The sequence below is a fragment of the Cetorhinus maximus genome, chromosome 3 (genome assembly GCF_964194155.1).
Source record: "Cetorhinus maximus chromosome 3, sCetMax3.hap1.1, whole genome shotgun sequence".
Classification (NCBI taxonomy): Eukaryota; Metazoa; Chordata; class Chondrichthyes; order Lamniformes; family Cetorhinidae; genus Cetorhinus; species Cetorhinus maximus.
In genome coordinates this window covers 42758413-42778392 of record NC_135881.1, presented here as the reverse complement: position 1 = coordinate 42778392, position 19980 = coordinate 42758413, and positions in this window count along the sequence as shown.

Below are 19980 nucleotides of genomic sequence, written 5' to 3'. Positions count from 1 at the left end.
TCCTGGAGCTGAAGGCTCTCAAGCGAGAGGTTGGAATCATGCCCAGGAGCAATATGCCAACTCTGTTTAGATGTAGTACTAATAAACAAGCATTAAGCGGATGCCAGAGTATATCTACAGTACATCTAAGAACCAAGTCCCACACCTAGAGTCCAAGGCAGAAGGGCCCACCCAGAACAACTCTCCAGTACCTCCAGCAAGCAATTCCTTTTCATTTGTGAGCACAGCCAACAACTGCCAGTTGGCTATTTGACCAAAGGGGGAGTGTTGTTGTTGAGCCTCATCTTGCTCTCGCCTGAGACGATCTAGCAAGAATCATTGGACAGCAGCAGTCGAATGACAGCAGCAGTGTTGACCTTACTGTATACTGGGAGCATACATTGAGCATACACCCTGCTTCACAGAGTTAAAAAAATGTGCTGAGGTTGTGATTTGTTTCCTCAGTCACTTGAATGTCACAAATAGCAATCAAAATATCTCTAAAAACTTTGCTTAGCACTGCAGAAAGGATGTATTTAAACACAAGAGGTTTTATATTCATCATCATCTGTTATTGTTTATGCCCTTGTCACCATACTTGATGCCAGTAGGTTACTCCCAGCTCTTATCTCTGATTTGTGTGAGTTATGTGGTTAAGTGCAGAGTCAAAGTAGCCTCCTATCTGATCACAGTGCAAACTATCCTTAAATATATCTCATGGGTGTATTTGACAGATGTCCAAGTCATACGTGCTAACCACAGAACAGCTTTTATTCAGCTCGATTTAGATCTTATGATAACCTCCGCAGATTTCCAAACCTGCAATCGTGCGTATCTCACAATTTACCAGCAATGGCACATTGTGCTGTGATCAGAGGGGAGACTGCTTTGAGTCATCCAATTCCCCTTTGAAAACTATTAATGAATCTGCTTCCACACCCTTTCAAACAGGGCATTCTAGATCATAACTAATGCTAGGTAAAAAAATCCTCAAATCTGTCTCTTCTAGTTACCAACTTTCTTACCAGTGAATAAAGTTTCTCATTATTTACTCAATCATTCATGATTTTGAACACGTTTATCAAATCTCTCCCTAACCTTCTCTGCTCTAAGGAGAACAAGCCCAGCTTTTCTAGTCTCTCCATCGAACTGATGATATAACACCATTCTAGTAAATCTGCTCTGCGTCCACTATAAAACCTCGACATCCTTCTTAAAGTGTGGCACCCATAATTGGACCACTGGGGCCTAACCAATGAATTATAAAGATTTAACATAACCCACTTGCTTTCGTAGTCCGTGCCTCTGATTCTAAAGTCATGGAACCTGTATGTTTTATTCACAGCCTTCTCAACCTACCCTGACACCTTCAAAGATTTGTGTACATGTACTCCGAGGTCTCTCTGTTCCTGCATCCTTTTTAAAATTGTACCATTTAGTTTGTGTTGCCTCTCCTCATACTTCCTGCCAAAACAAATCACTTGACGCTTTCCTGCGTTAAATTTAATTTGCCACATCTGCCCATTTCACAGGCCTGATTACATTCTCCACAAGTGTGTTACGAGTCTCCTCACTGTTTACTACATTTCCAAGTTTTGTACCAACTTTGAACTTATGCCCTGTATACCCAAGTCATTAATATATATCAAAACTAGCAGTGTCCTGATATCGAACCGTGGGGAAGGCCACTGCGTACTGCCTTCCCATCAAAACAACCACCACTCACAGCTATTCTCTGCTTTCTGTGCCTTAACCAATTTTGTAACAATACTGCCACTGTCCCTTTCATCCCATAGGCTTCAATTGTGCTAACAAGGTAAGTGTGGAAGGGTATCGTATATGAGTAATCTACTCAGTAACCATTTCCTTTTCTTGATTGGTCTAAAGACTAGAACAGCAGTGAGGGGATAGTGTGTGAGTGCTGTGCAGTGTGTCAGCTGGGGGAAATACAGTGGTTTCTGCTCCATTTCCTTATTATAAACAAACTTCCTCTCACATTTTCTTGTGGTAATTCAATCATTTCAGCTTTAGACTCATCAAAATTCCTCCTGAACCGAGCTCCTTCCACAGTTCATTGGATAAATCCTTCATGCTTTGCGATACTGAGCGTTTTACTTTGTGTCACAGTATTAGCATGAAACTTATTCTTCTCCTCAAATACAATCAAGGCCTGTTATTGCAAACTCCTCCAGTTCCAATCCCCTTCTGCAACCCTCAGTTATTTACTCTTGTACACTACCATTTGATCATGTTTTCAAATTAACACTCAGATTGTTGAGTGCCCATTAGTTTGCCACTGATTCCATGAAACCACCTCTGTTCTGTGGTGACGGCTCCCTACTGATTTTCTGACCATAGTTTACTGAAGAAGAGTCATATTCGACTCCAAACGTTGGCCGGGATTTTCCAGCCCCATCGTGGCGGGACCCATCGCCGGAGATCCGGCGGCCCAGCCAGAAGTCCATTGACTTTTGGTGGGAGCAGACGATCCTGGCGATGGGCAGGGCTGGAAAATCCCACCCGTTATCTCTGTTCCTCTCTCCAAAGTTGCTGCCAGACTTGCCGAGTATTTCCAGCACTTTCTGTTTTTATTTACTGGGGACTGCACCATTTACAGGAGGGCCCTAAAGAAGAGATTGGAGTATCTTGAAGCCATTAAGAAACATTGAAGTTTTAGCTGTTCTGTGCTTGAATTTAGATGCCTCGAGGAATGATTTTATGCAATTCCATTTTTTCTGCTTTCTCCCCAGATTAATCCCATTTTCTTACTTTTCCACATACCCTTTTATATTCTTCCTCCTTATGTAACTACCTAACATATTTTGAACGTTGTGAGTGGCTTAACAGTTAGCATCAACTTCCATTTATATAGTCTGTTAAAATGAACTAATTGTCCCATGGCATTTTAGCTAATAGTAAGAGGAATGAAATGTTAAGTCAGGAGAGAAAGATTTTGGGGGTTGAGGGTGTCAGAAAGCAGCTTTTGAGAAGGTTTTTAAAAACTGAGGAAAGAGAAGTGGATAGCTAGAGGACAGAACTGATTCAGCTGAGGCATTTGCTATAAATGATGAGGTGAAGGGTGAATGTGAACAGGAAGCCAGGGTCCAAAGGTTGAAGAGTACAGGAGGGGACATCAATCTGGAGTAAGTTGCAAAGGTAGGGTGGAGAAAAAACAGAGTGATTTGAAGAGCAGCATAAGGATCTTATACCATGGTGGTGTGGTGGGGGGAGTGGGCGAGGTAGAGAGAGAGTGAGAGAAGACTAGGTCCCAGGTCCATAAGGGTGCTGATGATGAGTGACTAGGGCTTATAGTGCATGACAGGATATCTGCAGTAATGTTTTGGACAAATTGGAGTTAAAAAAGGATGGGTGAATGAAGACCAGTAAGGAGAACATTGAAATAGTCAAATCCAAAGGTGACAAAAACAAAGACAAGAGTTTTATCCATGCAGATCGGAGACTGGAAAATTAATGAGGATGAAAATAGGCCATCTTGGTGAAGAATGGATCCAAGATCAAACAGGATGCTAAGAGTTCACCCAATCTAGTTCAGCTTGAGTCAGTGACCAGATGAAGTGAATGCCCAGTGAGTGGATTTGCAGTGGGTTAGCTGAATGAGGCTGTGCCAAACTGATTATGAAACACCAAACAAGCAATCTAATAACATGAAGTGGCCTTGGGATCAAGTGAAGTGGTGGGAGATAGTTTGGGTATAGTCAGCTTACAGATAGAAGCTGATCCAATATCTGTCATTAAGAGGCAGCATGTAATGGAGACTGAGGACAGATACTTGGGAAACTCAAAAGGGAACAGTGCAAGAAAGGGAAGAAAAGCAATTGCTGCTGATGCGTTGCATGTGGATTGGTGGAGAAACATTCCACGGCTATTGCCCACTCCTAGTTGCTCTGAGCAGGTGTCCTTCATAAACAACTGAGCGGCTTGTTAGACCAATTCAGAGAGCAGCTAAAGACAACCACGTTGGTGTGCCCTGAAGTCACATCCGGGCTGGATAAGAACATTAGTTAATCAGTTAGGTTTTAAGACAATCCAATAGCTTCATGATCACTTAGCTACCACCAGTTTTTTGTTAAATTTCCAGATTTTTGAAAAACAAAGCTCAAATTCTCAAACTGCCATTGCGGGCTTCAAATTTATTTTTAACAGGATTATTAGCCTGGGTTGCTGGAATAATAGTCCAGTAACATAAGCCCTGCAGCAGCACACCCTCATCCACTCTAACTACTATCTAACTGCTTGTCACAATCACTACTGATTACTCAGAAGGCATCGGAGAAGCAAGACACCACCTTGTCCTCCAGCTGCTCCTGCTCATTCATTCTTTGTGTCTCACCCCCATGCTGTCTCCTTTAATTCACTCACTAATTCACCTAAGGTGCAGAAGAAAGAGTGAGTGAAAGTGCGTGCTGTGACGTTATAGTGTGCAGGTGACAACGTGGCCTGGTTTGGCTTCCTAACTGTGTAGCTACAGAAAGAAAAAAGCCTCCACATGCCGCTTTCAGTAGGAGGAGTGATATCGCAAAACTTGGGTACAGAGAGGCCAAGCCTAACAGCCCACAGAACATAAGCCTAAAAATTCGTTAAGGTCCATTTTACAATGCAATACAACCCCCTCTCGATTCGGGGGGTTTCAAGATTTTTCCCTCATCGGGCGGGCCTGGGTGCAGCCACGAAACCAACCGCGATTGGGCCCCGGCCGCGACTTCACGCTGGTGGGCCAATTAAGGCCCACTCAGCATGAAACGTGGCTCCACACTGGCTGGGAAGGGCCGAGCGGGGGCGGGGGCCTGTCAGCCTCCGAGTCCAATGGCGACCCGCCAGCCGGTTACAAAACAGCCCAGGTAGCCCCAGAAATGCTGCCAGGAAAGGACGTCTGCCTGCCGTCGTAACGATGGAGTCGAGTGCGGCTGCAAACACCAGGCGGGAGGGCAGATCGGGTGGGCACTCAGCCCCCTGCTTTTCTGATGAGTGCCTCACTGTCCTCCTGGAGGAAGTGGCTGCCAGGAGGAACACCTTTGTCCCCAGAGATGGGAGGAGGTGGCAGCCCTGGTGAGCAGCCATGATGTGGTGCAGTGCACATGGGTGCAGTGCAGGAAGCGCTTCAATGACCTGCTGCATTCAGGAAGGGTGAGTATCGTGTTGGCATGGCTCAGTGCGCAGAATTGTTAAGGTCTGGCCCTCCCCCCGTGGACCTCAGGGGTGCTAGAGTCTGAGTGCCAACTGTCAATGCCGCCGGAGCTGGCCAAGGGGGGTGAACCCTGGCTGCTTGGACTGAGTGCCTTGCGGGCTCGAAGGCCATGACTCGAGTGTGCCCTGGGAGGTGTTCCTCAGCTGGGGATGGCCAGGCTGCGATAGTGCTGCAGGTAGAGAGTGGACTAATCCATGCTCCGTTGTCCTTTCAGGAAAAGATGAGCCAGAAACAAGCCGAGACAGTACGTGCAGACGGAGGCCCGTCCAACCTGCTGCTGCTCTCCCGCTTCGAGCAGGGCAGCCTGGAGCTGGAGAGCCGCTCCCTGTGCAACCGGGCGCAGAGAGGCGGGTTTGCCAGGCGAAGGTAAGAGCACAGTGTACAGAAGTGAGACTTTCGGATTTTGCAACCATTCTAGTGTGGTCTCTTCATTGATGGGAGCCTCGAAACTAAAGTGCCCATTGATCATTGACAGACGATGGCACCATGATGCAGATCTCCACTGTCCCACCCGTGTACCTGGCATGCACAGTGACAGTGTGATGACTTTAACTAATGACATGTCCTTCTCCCTTTTAGGTTTGCCAGCAGGCGTCCAATCTGCAAACCCCGAAGGGCCACCCTTGACAACAGAGGACCACCGGGCATCATTTTCACCTGCGTCACACCCACTCTCTGAAGCAGGCACCAGCGCAGATACCAGCACCTCGTTGGGCATTAGAGAGGCGGCTAGTATCTCAGTGCACATTGGTGGGGGCTCTTCACAGTCACTTGAGGTGCAGGCAGAGAGTGCCCATGGCGCCAGCAAGTGGAGGACTGCTGGGGACCAGGATGATGCTCAGTTGAAAGCTGATGAGCCTCTGGAGTCGTCCATTAGGATGCAGATGCTGGATGTCCAGCGGGATGTGCGGGAGGATCTGGCGGAGATCCATGAGGGTCTGCGTGCTATGGTCTCCGTGATGGAGGAGGCCATGCGGAGCATGAGCACTGCGTTGACCATCATGGGCAAGTGCACTGCCTCCTTCATTGAGAGAGTGGCGACTGTCATGGAGAGGCAGCTCCAGAGACAGAATCAGGAGTTCCTGGGGTTGCGCTCAGACCTGCAAGCCCTCACACAGGCACTGATTTCAGGTAGTCAGTGCCAGTGTGAGAGATGGATGAGGCACCCAGTATCCCAGTTAGGTGCCCGTCCATCAATGATGTGCAGGGAGGTCCACAGCGACGTCACGTTGGCGCACGAGCTGCCTGTCGGCTCTGTGGGCTCCTCTCAGGGTGCTCTGGATAATGGCAGCAACTCCTCCACCCCTCCGCCAGTGACCATGGCATCTGATGAGGCTGCGATGACTGGGGAGACACCAGGCGTGGCACTGGCCGCTCCCTCCCAGGCGGGGCCAGCACTGGCCACAGGATGACCACCAAGGCCATCAAGGCCAACAAGACAGCAGAGTCAGCAGGCTGTCTCCAATGCTGGTGCCAACGAGGGGGAGCATCTAGATGTAGCACTCGCAAGCGTAAGTTAAAGGCACCATGAACACAAGAGGGACAGTTCACGGGTGATTTTATGTTCATTTATGTTTACTTTATCCATACTGGTCTGGGGGAGGCGATAGCTTAGTGGCATTGTTGCTGGGCTATTAATCCAGAAACCCAGGGTAATTCTCTGGTGACCTAGGTTTGAATAGTGCCCGGCAGATGGCGGAATTTGAATGGAATAAAAATCTGGAATTATAAATTTAATGATGACCATGAAATCATTGTTGTAAAAACCCATCAGGTTCACTAATGTCCTTTAGCGGAGAAAATCTGCTGTCCTTACCTGGTCTGGCCTACATTTGACTCCAGACCCACAGCAATGTGGTTGACTCTTAACTGCCCTCTGAATAAGGGCATTTAGGGATGGGCAATAAATACTGGCCTAGCCAGTGACTCCCACATCCCATGAATGACTATATAAAAAAAAGAATGAAGACCAGAGAAGTTTATGTAAATAGTTTGGAATAGTCAAAATGAGATAAATTTTGTTTTTGTTGTCAGTATGCTTCACCTTTTTATTTTATTGGTGCTAGGTATGCCAGTATGTAATGCTGGATATAAGTGGCTCTGAGCATTATTGCAGAGGCACTGACTGTTCTTTGTGTTCAAATGAAACCGGGATGGAGGAGGGAGCCCTGGCACATGTTTGAAGCTGATCGTTGGTAGGACCAAAGCCTTGTATGCCATGACATCGCAAGTGCACATCCAAATACTTCTTAAATGTTATGAGGGTTTTTGCCTCTACACCCTTTCAGGCAGTGAGTCCAAATTCCCACCACCCTCTGGGTGTAAAATTCTTCCTCATATCCCCTCTAAATCTCCTGCCCCTTACCTTAAATCTATGCTCCCTAGTTATTGATCCCTCCACCAAGGGGAAAAGTTCCTTCCTGTCCTACCCTATCTATGCCTCTCATAATTTTATACACCTCAATCATGTCCCCGCCTCAATCTCCTCTGCTCCAAGGAAAATAACCCCAGTCTATCCAATCTCTCCTCAGAACTAAAACTCTCCAGCCCAGTCAACATCCTGGTAAATCTCCTCTGCACTCTCTCTAGTGCAATCACATCTTTTCTATAATGCGGATTCCAGAACTGCACGCAATACTCTAGCTGTGGCTTAACCAGTGTTTTATATGGTTCCAGTATAATCTCCCTGCTCTTATATTCTATGCCTTCTTAACCACCTTATCTACCTGTCCTGCTACCTTAAGGGACCGGTGGACATGCACACCAAGATCCCTCTGATCCTCGGCACTTCCTAGGGTCCTACCATTCATCGTGTATTCCCTTGTCTTGCTTGTCCTGCCCAAGTGCATCACCTCACACTTATCTGGATTAACTTCCATTTGCCACTGATCAGCCCATCTGACCAGCCCGGCTACATCCTGCTGTAATCTAATGCTATCCTCCTCACTGTTTACCACCCCACCAATTTTCGTGTCATCCGCCAACTTACTGATCAACCCTCCTACATTCAAGTCCAAATCATTTATATATACCACAAACAACAAGGGACCCAACATCGATCCCTGTGGAACTCCACTGGACACAGGCATCCAGTCACAAAAACACCCCTCAACCATCACCCTCTGCTTCCTGCCACTCAGCCAAGTCTGGATCCAATTTGCCAAACTGCCTTGGATCCCATTGGCTCTTACCTTCGTTATCAATCTCCTATGCGGGACCTTATCAAAAGCCTTGCTGAAGTCCAAGTAGACTACATCAAATGCATTGCCCTCATCTACACACCTGGTCACCTCTTCGAAAAATTCAATCAAATTTGTCAGACATGACCTCCCCTTAACAAAACCATGCTGACTGTCCTTGATTAATCCCTGCCTCTCCAAGTGTAGATTAATTCTGTCCCCCAGAATTGCTTCCAATAGTTTCCCCAACATTGAGGTTAGACTGACTGGCCTGTAGTTCCCTGGTTTATCCCTCCCTCCCTTCTTGAATAACGGTACCACATTGGCTGTCCTCCAATCCTCTGGCACCTCTCCTGTGGCCAGAGAGGTATCGAAAATTATTGCCAGTGCCACTGCTATCTCCTCCCTTGCCTCACTCAACAGTGTGGGATACATTTCATCTGGGCCTGGAGATTTATCTACTTTTAAGCCTGCCAGACCACTTAAAACCTCCTCCCTTTCTATGCTAATTTCTTTAATTATATCACAGTCTTTCTGCCTGATTTCCATACCCATTTCATCCCTCTCACTTGTGAACACCGACACAAAGTATTCATTTAGAACCCTACCTACGTCTTCTGGCTCCACACACAAATTACCACCATGGTCCTTAACGGGCCCTACTCTTTCCCTAGTTATCCTCTTACTCTTAATGTACTTGTAAAATAACTTTGGATTTTCCTTTATTTTACCTGCCAACGTTTTTTCATGCCCCCTTTTTGCTCTCCTTATTTCCTTTTTAAGTTCCCCCATACACATTCTATACCCCTCTCAGGCTTTCGCCGTTTTGAGCCCTTGGTATCTGCCATAAGCCTCCCTTTTTCTCTTTATCCAACCCTGTATATCCCTCGACATCTAGTGTCCCCTGGATTTTTTGGTCCCACCCTTTGTCTTCACTGGAATATGTTGGCCCTGTACTCTCCCTATTTCCTTCTTGAATGAGTCCCACTGCTCTGACGCAGATTTACCTACAAGTAGCTGTTCCCAGTCCACTCTGGCCAAATCATATCTGATCTTATTAAAATTGGCCTTCCCCCAATTTAGAACTCTGATTTCTGGCCCATCCTTGTCCTTTTCCATAACAACCTTGAATCTAACGGAGTTATGATCACTATCTGCAAAATGCTCCCCCATTGATACCTCTACCACTTGCCTGGCTTCGTTCCTTAAAATGAAGTCCAGGAACATCCCCTCTTTTGTAGGGCCTTCTACGTACTGGCTTAAAAAGCTCTCCTGGATTTATTTTAAGAATTCCGCTCCCTCTCAACCTTTCACACTATGACTAACCTGGTTAATGTTGGGGAAGTTGAAATCCCCCACTATTACTACCCTATTATCTTTACACTTCTCTGAAATTTGTCTACATACCTGCTCTTCTATTTCTCTCTGACTGTTTGGGGGCCTATAGTACACTCCCAGCAATGTGATTGCTCCTTTTTTGTTTTTAAGTTCTACCCATATGGCTTCATTTGAGGAGCCTCCTAAGATGTCATCCCTCCTTACTGCTGTAATTGATTCCTTGAACAATATTGTGATGTCCCCATCTATTTTCCCTCCTTCCCTGTCTCGCCTGAAGACTCTATATCCTGGAATATGCCAATCCTGTCCTTCTCTCAGTCATGTCTCTGTGACAGCAATGACACCATACTTCCAGGTGTTAATTTGTGCCCTCAACTCATCTGCCTTATTCGTCAGACTCCTTGCAATAAAATAAATACCATCCAACCTTGCCAAACTCCCTTGTGCCTCAACTGACCTATAATTTCTATGCCTTCCAGATTTACTTGCTCTCTCTTCTAATTTTGGCTGTGCATCTCTCCCTGCTGAACCTCCTCTCAGGATCCCATCCCCTTGCCAAGTTAGTTGAAACCCTCCCCAAAGCTTTCAATGGTTCAATGTATCAATGCTCACAAAAAAAGGCAACAATAAAGCTGGAAACAAGAAATATCAAGGATTAGGCAGTAGCTATCGATAAAAGAGTTTAATCCAGCTGCATAAAGAATGCCCCATGCTATTTAAATTCTAAGGAAAGGAGATTGAAAGCACGGATGCCTCAGATTCTGCTAAGCAGACTAACCATCGATGATTATTATTCTGCAGTTGAGTGTACGCCTTTCAGACTCATGTAACTTTATACAACTTGAGTCTGCGGAACAGCTCACTGCAGTTAAAGTGCCTGAAAACATGTTTAATGTTTGATGTCTTCTTGAATTTACAGTGCATTCTGTCAAATGGAAAGCTTTTGAAACTGTGAACCCATTTTTGGTGAACCAACAGCTCCCTGGATGATTGTTGTTACAAAGTCATTAATTTTTAATTCAAATTTATATTCAGAATTCACAAACGATTCATCACATCTGAGACATTTCTGCCACATTTGGGAACAAATCTGGAGTTTTATGAGGCACAGGAATAGAAAGAAAGAATTAGCATTTATTTAGTGCCTTTCACAACCTTGGAACAGCCCAAAGCACTTTACAGCCAATTAAAGTGGAGTGAAATCCCTGGTGGGATGGAAGGAAAGATGGCAGGAAATTTACACACCACAAGGTCCTACCAAGAGCAATGAGGTAATGGCCAGATCATCTGTTTTAACAATGTTGGTCAAGAGTTAAATATTGACCAGAACACCAGCATGAACTTCACTACTTCTCCATAAATGGGATCTTCCGCATCTCCCTGAGAGGAACAACTCTGGGTGGAATTTTCCGTGCCCACTGGCAGCGGGCCTAATAGATGGGGTACCCGGACAATATGGCTTGATTGGCTTCACGATGACGGGGAGGGGGGCATGTCGTGATTGTCCTCTCAGCCCGCCGATGGCAGGTCGTGTTTCCCGCCAACAGTCGTTGGGAAGCTCATTGTAATACGTCACCATATCATTAAAAGGCCATCCCGCCAGGCTCTGGACCCCCACTGGATCATCCGTCCACGTCAGTGGGAAAGCAGGTCGATGTGTTTCACAACAGCACACAGGCACAGGCACTTGGCGGCCTTCACTTTGGGTGAACTGGAGGTGAGTAAACAGCATCGTTCTGCAGAACTCGCCAGGGTCGCCTGTTGCTTTGCAGGCTTCAGGGGTGCCGGGGGGCAGGGGTGAAGTGCCGCCCTGCCTTGAAGGTGACTGTTTTCGGGGCAGGGGGATGTCTGGGGACAACTGCTGTCCAGCTGTGGGAGGCAACTGCTGCCCTGATGGTGGATCCTGTGCACAAGAAATCAAGGTGGGGGCAGGGTAGGCGAGAGGCAGTCGGGGCACCTGTATAAACTGACCATTTCTCTGCAACTGAGACAGATCAGGCGCAGCCACAGTGATATGATTGGGGTCGGGCTCCTAGCCTGCCCGCCCACGCAAGCAACACAGAGGCACGAAAACAACCCAAGTCTATCCAACCTCTCTTCATAACTTAAATGTTTCATCCCAGGCAACATCCTGGTGAATCTCCTCTGCACCCCCTCCAGTGTAATCACATCCTTCCTATAATGTGGCGACCAGAACTGCACACAGTACTCCAGCTGTGGCCTCACCAAGGTTCCATACAACTCCAACATGACCCCCCTACCTTTGTAATCTATGCCTCGATTGATAAAGGCAAGTGTCCCATATGCCTTTTTCATCACCCCACTAACATGCCCCTCCGGCTTCAGAGATATATGGACACACACGCCAAGGTCCCTTTGTTCCTCAGAACTTCCTAGTGTCATGCCGTTCATTGAATACTTTCTTGTCAAACTACTCCTTCCAAAGTGTATCACCTCACACTTTTCAGAGTTAAATTCCATCTGCCACTTATCTGCCCATTTGACCATCCCATCTATATCTTCCTGTAGCCCAAGACACTCAACCTCACTGTTAACCATCCAGTTAATCTTTGTGTCATCCGCAAACTTACTAATCCTACCCCACACATAGTCATCTATGCCGTTTATATAAATGACAAATAATAGGGGACCCAGCACAGATCCCTGTGGTACGTGACTGGACTCTGGATTCCAGTCACTAAAGCATCCTTCTGTCATCACCCTTTGTCTCCTACAACTAAGCCAATTGTGAGTCCACCTTATCAAATTACCCTGTATGCCATGTGCATTTGCCTTCTTTATACTGGACCCCACTGGAGAGGGTGCAGAGGAGCTTCACCAGGATGTTGCCTGGGATGAAACATTTAAGTTATGAAGAGAAGTTGGAAAGACTTGAGTTGTTTTTGTTGGAGCAGAGAAGACTGAGGGGCGAGCTGATCGAGGTGTACAAGATTATGAGGGGCATGGACAGGGTGGATAGGGAGCAGCTGTTCCCCTTAGTTGAAGGGTCAGTCAAGAGGGGACACAAGTTCATGGTAAGGGGCAGGAAGTTTAGGGAGGATGTGAGGAAAAACTTGTCAAAGACTTTGCTGAAATCTTTATAAACTACATCAACTGCACTACCCTCATCTACACAACTGGTCACCTCCTCAAAAAATTCAATCAAATTCGTTAGGCATGAACTCCCTCTGACAAAGCCATGCTGACTATCCTTGATCAAACCTTGCATCTCCAAGTGGAGATAGATTCTCTCCTTCAGAATTTTCTTCAATAGTTTCCCTACCACTGACGTGAGACTCACTGGCCTATAGTTCCCTGGCTTATCTCTATAACCCTTCTTAAATAGCGGAACCACATTAGCTGTTCTCCAGTCTGCTGGCACCTCCCCCGTGGCCAGAGAGGAATTAAAGATTTGGGTCAGAGCCCCTGCGATCTCCTCCCTTGCATCCCTCAGCAGTCTGGGACACAAATCATCCGGATCTGGAGATTTGTTCACTTTTAAGCCTGCCAACACCTTCAATACCTTGTCACTCCCTATATCAATTTGCTCAAGAACCTCGCAGTCTTTCTCCTCGAGTTCAATACCTTCATCCTCATTCTCTTGGGTGAAGACGGATGTGAAGTATTCGTTCGACACTCTACTGATGTCCTCTGGCTCCACCCATAGATTGCCCCCTTGGTCCCTTATGGGCCCTACTCTTTCCCTGGTTATCCTCTTCCCATTGATATACTTATAGAATATCTTGGGATTTTCCCTATTTTTAACAGCCAGAGCTTTCTTATATCCCCTCTTTGCTCTCCTAATTGCTTTCTTAAGCTCCACCCTGCACTTTCTGTACTCCACTAATGCCTCCGCTGATTTGCTTCCCTTGTACCTGCTAAAAGCCTCTCTTTTCCTTCTCATCGTAACCTGAATATCTCTGGTTATCCATGATTCTCTGGGCTTGTTACTCCTTCCTATCACCCTAGAGAGAACATGTTGAGCCTGTGCCCTCCCCATTTCTTTATTGAACACCCCCTACTGCTCATCTGTAGATTTCCCCACAAGTAGCTGTTCCCAGTCTACCTTGGCCGGGTCTTGCCTTATTTTACTAAAATCCACTCTCCCCCAATCCAAAACATTTTTTTGCAACTTGCCTATTTCTTTGTCCATAACAAGATTAACTTGTACCATGTTGTGGTCGCTATCGCTAAAATGCTCCCCCACCACCACCTCAGCCACCTGTCCGGCTTCATTCCCCAGAATTAGGTCCAGCACTGCGCTGCCCCTTATTGGACCCTCCACATATTGACCTAAAATGTTCTCCTGTACATATTTCAAGAAATCCACTCCATCCAAGCCCTTAACACTATGGGAAAAACTTTTTACGGCAGTGGAATTTTACGTTCCCACCGAAGCCAATGAAGTTTAGAATGTCTCGTTGCATTTTACAGCCCCGTCCCCACCGAAACGGGGCCATAAAATTCTGCCCTATGTCTATCCCAATTAATGTTGGGAAAGTTGAAATCACCTAATATAATTACCCTATTGTTATTGTTTTTACACACTTCCGCAAATTGTGCACATATTTGGTCCACAATTTCCCGCTGACTATCTGGGGGTCTATAATAAACACCTAATAATGTGGCTGCCCCTTTTTTATTCCTAAACTCTACCCACAAAGCTTCATTCGATGTCCCCTCCAAGATATCATCTCTCCTTGCTGCAGTAACTGACTCCTTAACTAATAATGCAATGCCTCCTCCTCTTTTACCCCCTCCCCTGTCTCGCCTGAAGATTCTATATCTTGGAATGTTGAGCTGCCAATCCTGCCCTTCCCTCAACCACGTCTCATTGATAGTTACTATATCACAATTCCATGTGTCAATCCTCACCCTTAACTCATCCGTTTTACCTGTAATACTCCTGGCATTAAAGTAGAGGCCATCCAGCCTTGCCTTACTCCCTTGAAACTTAATGCAGCTGTACTCCCTCTGACTTGATTGTTTTAGTGTATTATGATGTGTCCCTATTCTGCTAACATTCTGTTTCCCCTCCCCCTGCTGAATTAGTTTAAACTCTTCCCAACAGTACTAGCAAACCCGCCCACAAGGATGTTAGTCCCACTCTGGTTCAGATGTAGACCGTCCTGCTTGTACAGGTCCCACCTTCCCCAGAAATGGTCCCAGTGATCCAGGAATCTAAAACCATCCCTCCTGCTCCAACTCTTAAGCCACGTATTCATCTGTGCTATTCTCCTATTTCTGAGCTCGCTAGCACGTGGCACTGGGAGTAATCCAGAGATTACAACCTGAGAGGACCTGCTTTTCAGTCTACTGCCTAACTCCCTGAATTCTTGATGCAAGACCTCATCTCTCTTTCTACCTATGTCATTGGTACCAACATGTACCATGACCTCTGCCTTATCACCCTCCCCCTTCAGGATGCCCTGCAGCCGTTCAGTGACATCCCGGACCCTGGCACCATGGAGGCAACACATCATCCTGGAGTCACGTTGACGGCCACAGTAGCGCCTATATGTTCCCCTGACCAAAGAATCCCCTATTACTATTGCTCTTCCTCTCTTCCTCCCGTCCTGTACAGACAGGCTGCTTGTGGTGCCAGAAGCTTGGCTCTGTCCGCACTCCCTGGAGGAACCAGCGCCCTCATCGGCCTCCAAAATGGAATACTGATTTGCGTGCGGGACCCCAGGGGACTCCTGAACTACCTGCCTGTTTCACTTGGACTGCCTGATGGTCACCCATTCCCTTCCTTCCTTAAGTCCCTTCATCTGCGGTGTGACCACCTCTCTAAACGTGCTATACACGATGCTCTCAGACTCGCAGATGCTCCACATTGTCCCCAGCCGCCATTCCAGCTCTGAAATCTGAGCATTCAGGAGCTGCAGCTGGACACACTTCCTGCACACATGCTGGTCCCGGGCATTGGAAATGTTCCCGGCTTCCCACATGGAGCACGAGGAGCACACCATGGCTTTGAGCTCTCCTGCCACGACTTACCCCTTTAAATTAAACCTTTTAAATCAATTACTCTAGGGCCCTTCTTTCCTGATCCTCGTTACTACAGAATATACAAACTATAAACCACAAAAAGACCTTAAACTATAAGTGATAAAAGTAGTAAATACTTACCCAACCTTACCCATTACTTACCAGTCATTTCTCTCCCTTGTAGCCTCTACTGCTGCAGCAGGGAAAGACCCCTCTCTGAAGATTTAAGAAGTTGGATAGCAAAGAAAAAAATGCAAAGAGCACCTCTTCCCCTCTGCACCGAATTCCCACTGTGCACCAAATTGCCAATACCCACACTCACTCTGGCTGTGTCTCACTCAGGATGAGGTCTCTCCCCTGTTCATGTGCAAGCATACTGCAGCTTACCAGAAACAAACCCTGCAGTTGTGCGCACGGTTTCCAGGGACCGTGCACAATACCTACATCCTCAGTCGGTCACAGATCTCTGGAGTCTTCCAGGGCCCACAGAAGGTGCAGTGTTGGCTCCTCAGGGACAAGGACTACAGCAGAGGCCGTGGCTGATGACACCCGCTCGGCAGCCTCAGACTGCAGCAGAGCGAAGATATAATGAGGCTCATGCTGCAACTCGCAACTTGGTGGAACAGACCATTGGGATGCTGGAGGTAAGGTTCCTGTGCCTGGACCGGTCTGGTGGAGCCCAGCAATACAGTCCACATCGGGTGTCACACATCGTCGTCATCTGCTGCGCCCTATACAACCTGGCACTGCAATGGGCTGAGGAGGAGATGGAGGAGCTGCACGTCTCCTCCGATGAGGAGGACGCCAACAGGGATGAGGCTGCGGAGGTCCTCGGAGGCAACGATGATGGGGATGAGGCCCTCACATTGGCTAGATGAGGCAGGCACGCTCGGGAGGCCATCAGAGCTGCTAGATTTGCGGAGGATGATGACGACATGCAGTGAGGTTACCCCATAGGTCCTCACATCGCATTTGTGAACGTTTGACTCCAGTCTGGCTTATGGCAGCGAGAATACCCTCTGTGAGAATGCACCTGTCATGGAGATGCAGTGGAGGCCCTAAAAGTCACTCAATTGCAGGAGAATGATGATGACATGCAATGAGGACACTCCATAAATCTTCACATAGCCACTGAGAATGTCTGACTCCTGTCTGGCTGAGGGCAGCTCGCTTGAGCTCTGTGATCAGGGTCATATCATAGAGACGCAGCCATGAAACTTTAGAAGTTCTGATGCCTTGTCCGCCTTCAGCACCTGAGCCCTTCAGGAGCTGGAGCACAGCATCAGTGGTCACAGGTGCTGAAGAAATGAGGCCAGCTCCTCCTTAAAGATGCTGAGAGCACATCGAGGGATGAGAGAACTCTGTGGCACCTGCCCACAACATTCTGGCAGCAATGACAAGCACCGCCAAGGTGCAGACATCACTAACGTTTCCAGCGAGTGTGAGGCTGGACCATCACTTTAGTATGAAGGCTGCACAGAGCACAGGGAAGAGGCCCTGGACTGAGACACCTGCCTTGTGCAGAAAGGTTTCACATCTGACTGACAAGAACACTGCTCATCATAACAAGGAGCCATAGGCAGGGAGACATTCTTGGGAGTTTATTGACAATAGTGAACAGTGTGTATAAGTGATTAACACCTGTGCCCAGACTGTGGAACTACATCTTCTTAACTTTCCTAACCCTAACCCTAACCTTGCCACTACGTCTTGGTGCTGCCCGGACATCCACAGCAGAGTGGAGGCAACCTGCTGACTGTGACAGCTTGTCTGTGATGACTTTGGCGGGTGCCCTCTGGAGGGCTGAGACTTGGAGGGCACCGGCCTGCTTTCGGGGTCATGCTGTGTGACAGTGGCACCCTCTTCGGCCTGTGGAGCTGGAGCTGCTGAGGTCAGAGGGAGAGGGGAGTCGGACTGGCCGGACACTCTTGGAGTCACTTGAATGGATGGGTCCGGAGTGTGCACCTGCCGCATCCTCCTCCCTATGGGTCCCTGGGGAACCCAGGCTGACTCCTTGAGGAGCAGGGGTAGCTGGAGGGAGATCGAGCTGCCTGGCACCCCTGTTGCATACACACTGTTGGAGGCCAACTATGGCATCAGCGATGGAGTTGAGCCTGTGCAGCAGTGCAGGATTAAAGTCCTGGACCAAGGTCTCATGGCGGCAGCCACCCTACCAGTGTTGACCTCGGTGCATTGGCATGTCAGCGCTATCAGCTCAGCCTGAACGAGATGAAGTACAGACTCTTCCACTGTGCCTTGCAAAATGAGGCGTGCAGCAGACATCACTTCTTGATGTTCCTGAACTTGCCTTTGCAGCTCCCGCAACTGTGACATGTTGAATCTAGAGGCTCGTCATCTGACTCGGACTCAGCAATGTTCTGGCCTCCAGCAGTCCTCCAAGTGCCGGACACCTGGGAAATCCCTGCCGCCACCTGCTGTGCATCAGACAGTGCGATGTGATCACCAGATTGTGATCTCGGGGCTACTCTAAGTCTAGGTCCTACCGAGGTGTGCGTCTCAGCACTTGTGGAGGGTGTGGGTGAGTGCTGTGATGGGACTTCAGGGAGGGTGCCTCCAGATTCCTCTTCAGAGGTTTCTACAAGGCTTTATTGGAGGCCCTGGGTCATGGACTCCATCGGCTATTTCCCAGATGTCCCTCCCGAAGCAAGGGGAGATAATTAATTCATGGCAGTGGCCTGTGAATGAGGACAAATCACTCATGGCATAGTTGTCTGATGGATGTTGCACTGCTTGGTAGAGCACCGCTGACCTCACCGACAGCACAGGGCTGGTCCAGATCCTTGTCGGCCAGCTGGATGGCTCTGTTTTCAAAGCCTGTGAGGACCTTGATTTCGGGCATTCTGCCACCGGTCTGTGACCTCTCTCTCTTCTTGTGAACCAGCTTGTCCTGCATGGATAGAAATGGAGAAAGAGTAAGGAAGATGCCTGCCGGTCAGTTGATAAGTATGCCTGGCCTGTGTGGGTGGTGAGTGGTCCCATGGACGGGATGAAGACAATGACGATGTGTGAGAGAGTGAATGGTGATGTCCCTTGAACTGGCAGTGAGTGAGGGCCCTGTGGGTGTGTGGTGCGATTGTGAGTGTGTGAGTTGAAAGTGATAAGAAGAGTGACTTACTCTGGCAGAACGGAGGGGATCATTCATCCTTTTGCGGCACTGGGTGGCTGTCCTCTTCTGAAGGGCATTGGCAATGATTATTGCTGCCACCGCCTCCCAAGCTGGATTGGCCACGCTGCTGCCCATCCTGCTGCCAGAGCAGGGGTACAGGACATCCAGGTGGGCCTCCACGGCACCCAGCAGTCACTCGAGGGACCCACCGTTGAAGCAGGGTGATGCGGCCTTTTATCCTTTGCTGGCCATGTCCTCCATGCGGCAGTGGTGAGCTGGAAGCAATGAGCGCTGTGCTTGTAGCTAGACTTTAAACATGGCGCCCGGCGTGATGCTGCGGTGGGGTGATGGCCAGTGGGCGAATGAGTGCCCGCTCACCATGGAAACGGCGTGTTTCCTGCGAGTGCATAAATAATGAGGCAGGTTTGGGATGATACGGCGTGAAAAGCCGTCATCGCGGCCAACAGGTAAAATGTCATTTTACCCACCCCCTATCACGCTTAATGCAAATCTGGGAAAAATCCGCCCTCTGTTTTACTGTCTCATCTGAAAGATATCAGCTCTGACAGTGTAGCATTCCCTCAGAACTGCACTGAATTGTCAGTCACTAAAGTGGAACTTGAATTCACAAAATTTTAACTCAGGCAGTATATAAATTAAAATTCTTTTTTTCTATTCCTGTGCCTCATAAGAAAACAATTGAGATCCATTCCCAAATGTGGCAGTAGTGTCTCAGGTGCTGAAAGTGCGACCACTGAGTCAAGGCTGGCAGCTTAATAGGACTCCAAGGTGGATGCAAGCTGGGAATCAAAGATTACAGTGTGAAGATGGCATCCAAATAACTGGACAGATAAAGTATCTTACAACAGGGGGAAAGGAGAGAGAAACCTCTACAGGGAGTCCTGCACAAAGGCAGAAGCTATCAGATGTGTTCACTGTATAAAGCAGCCATAGTGTTCAGTCGGAAGAATCACAAATTACCTGTACCACAGTCAGATGCAACCAGAAACTGGTCGCACCCTTAGGATTCAAGGACAATGAAATACAGGCAGTCATTTTGGAGGTTGAATTATATAGTCTGCATTAGGGATATTCTCAGATAACAGTGCATTCTGCTGCAAATCTAGGCCCAGTTCTTGACTCTGTAGCTAATCTGCTAA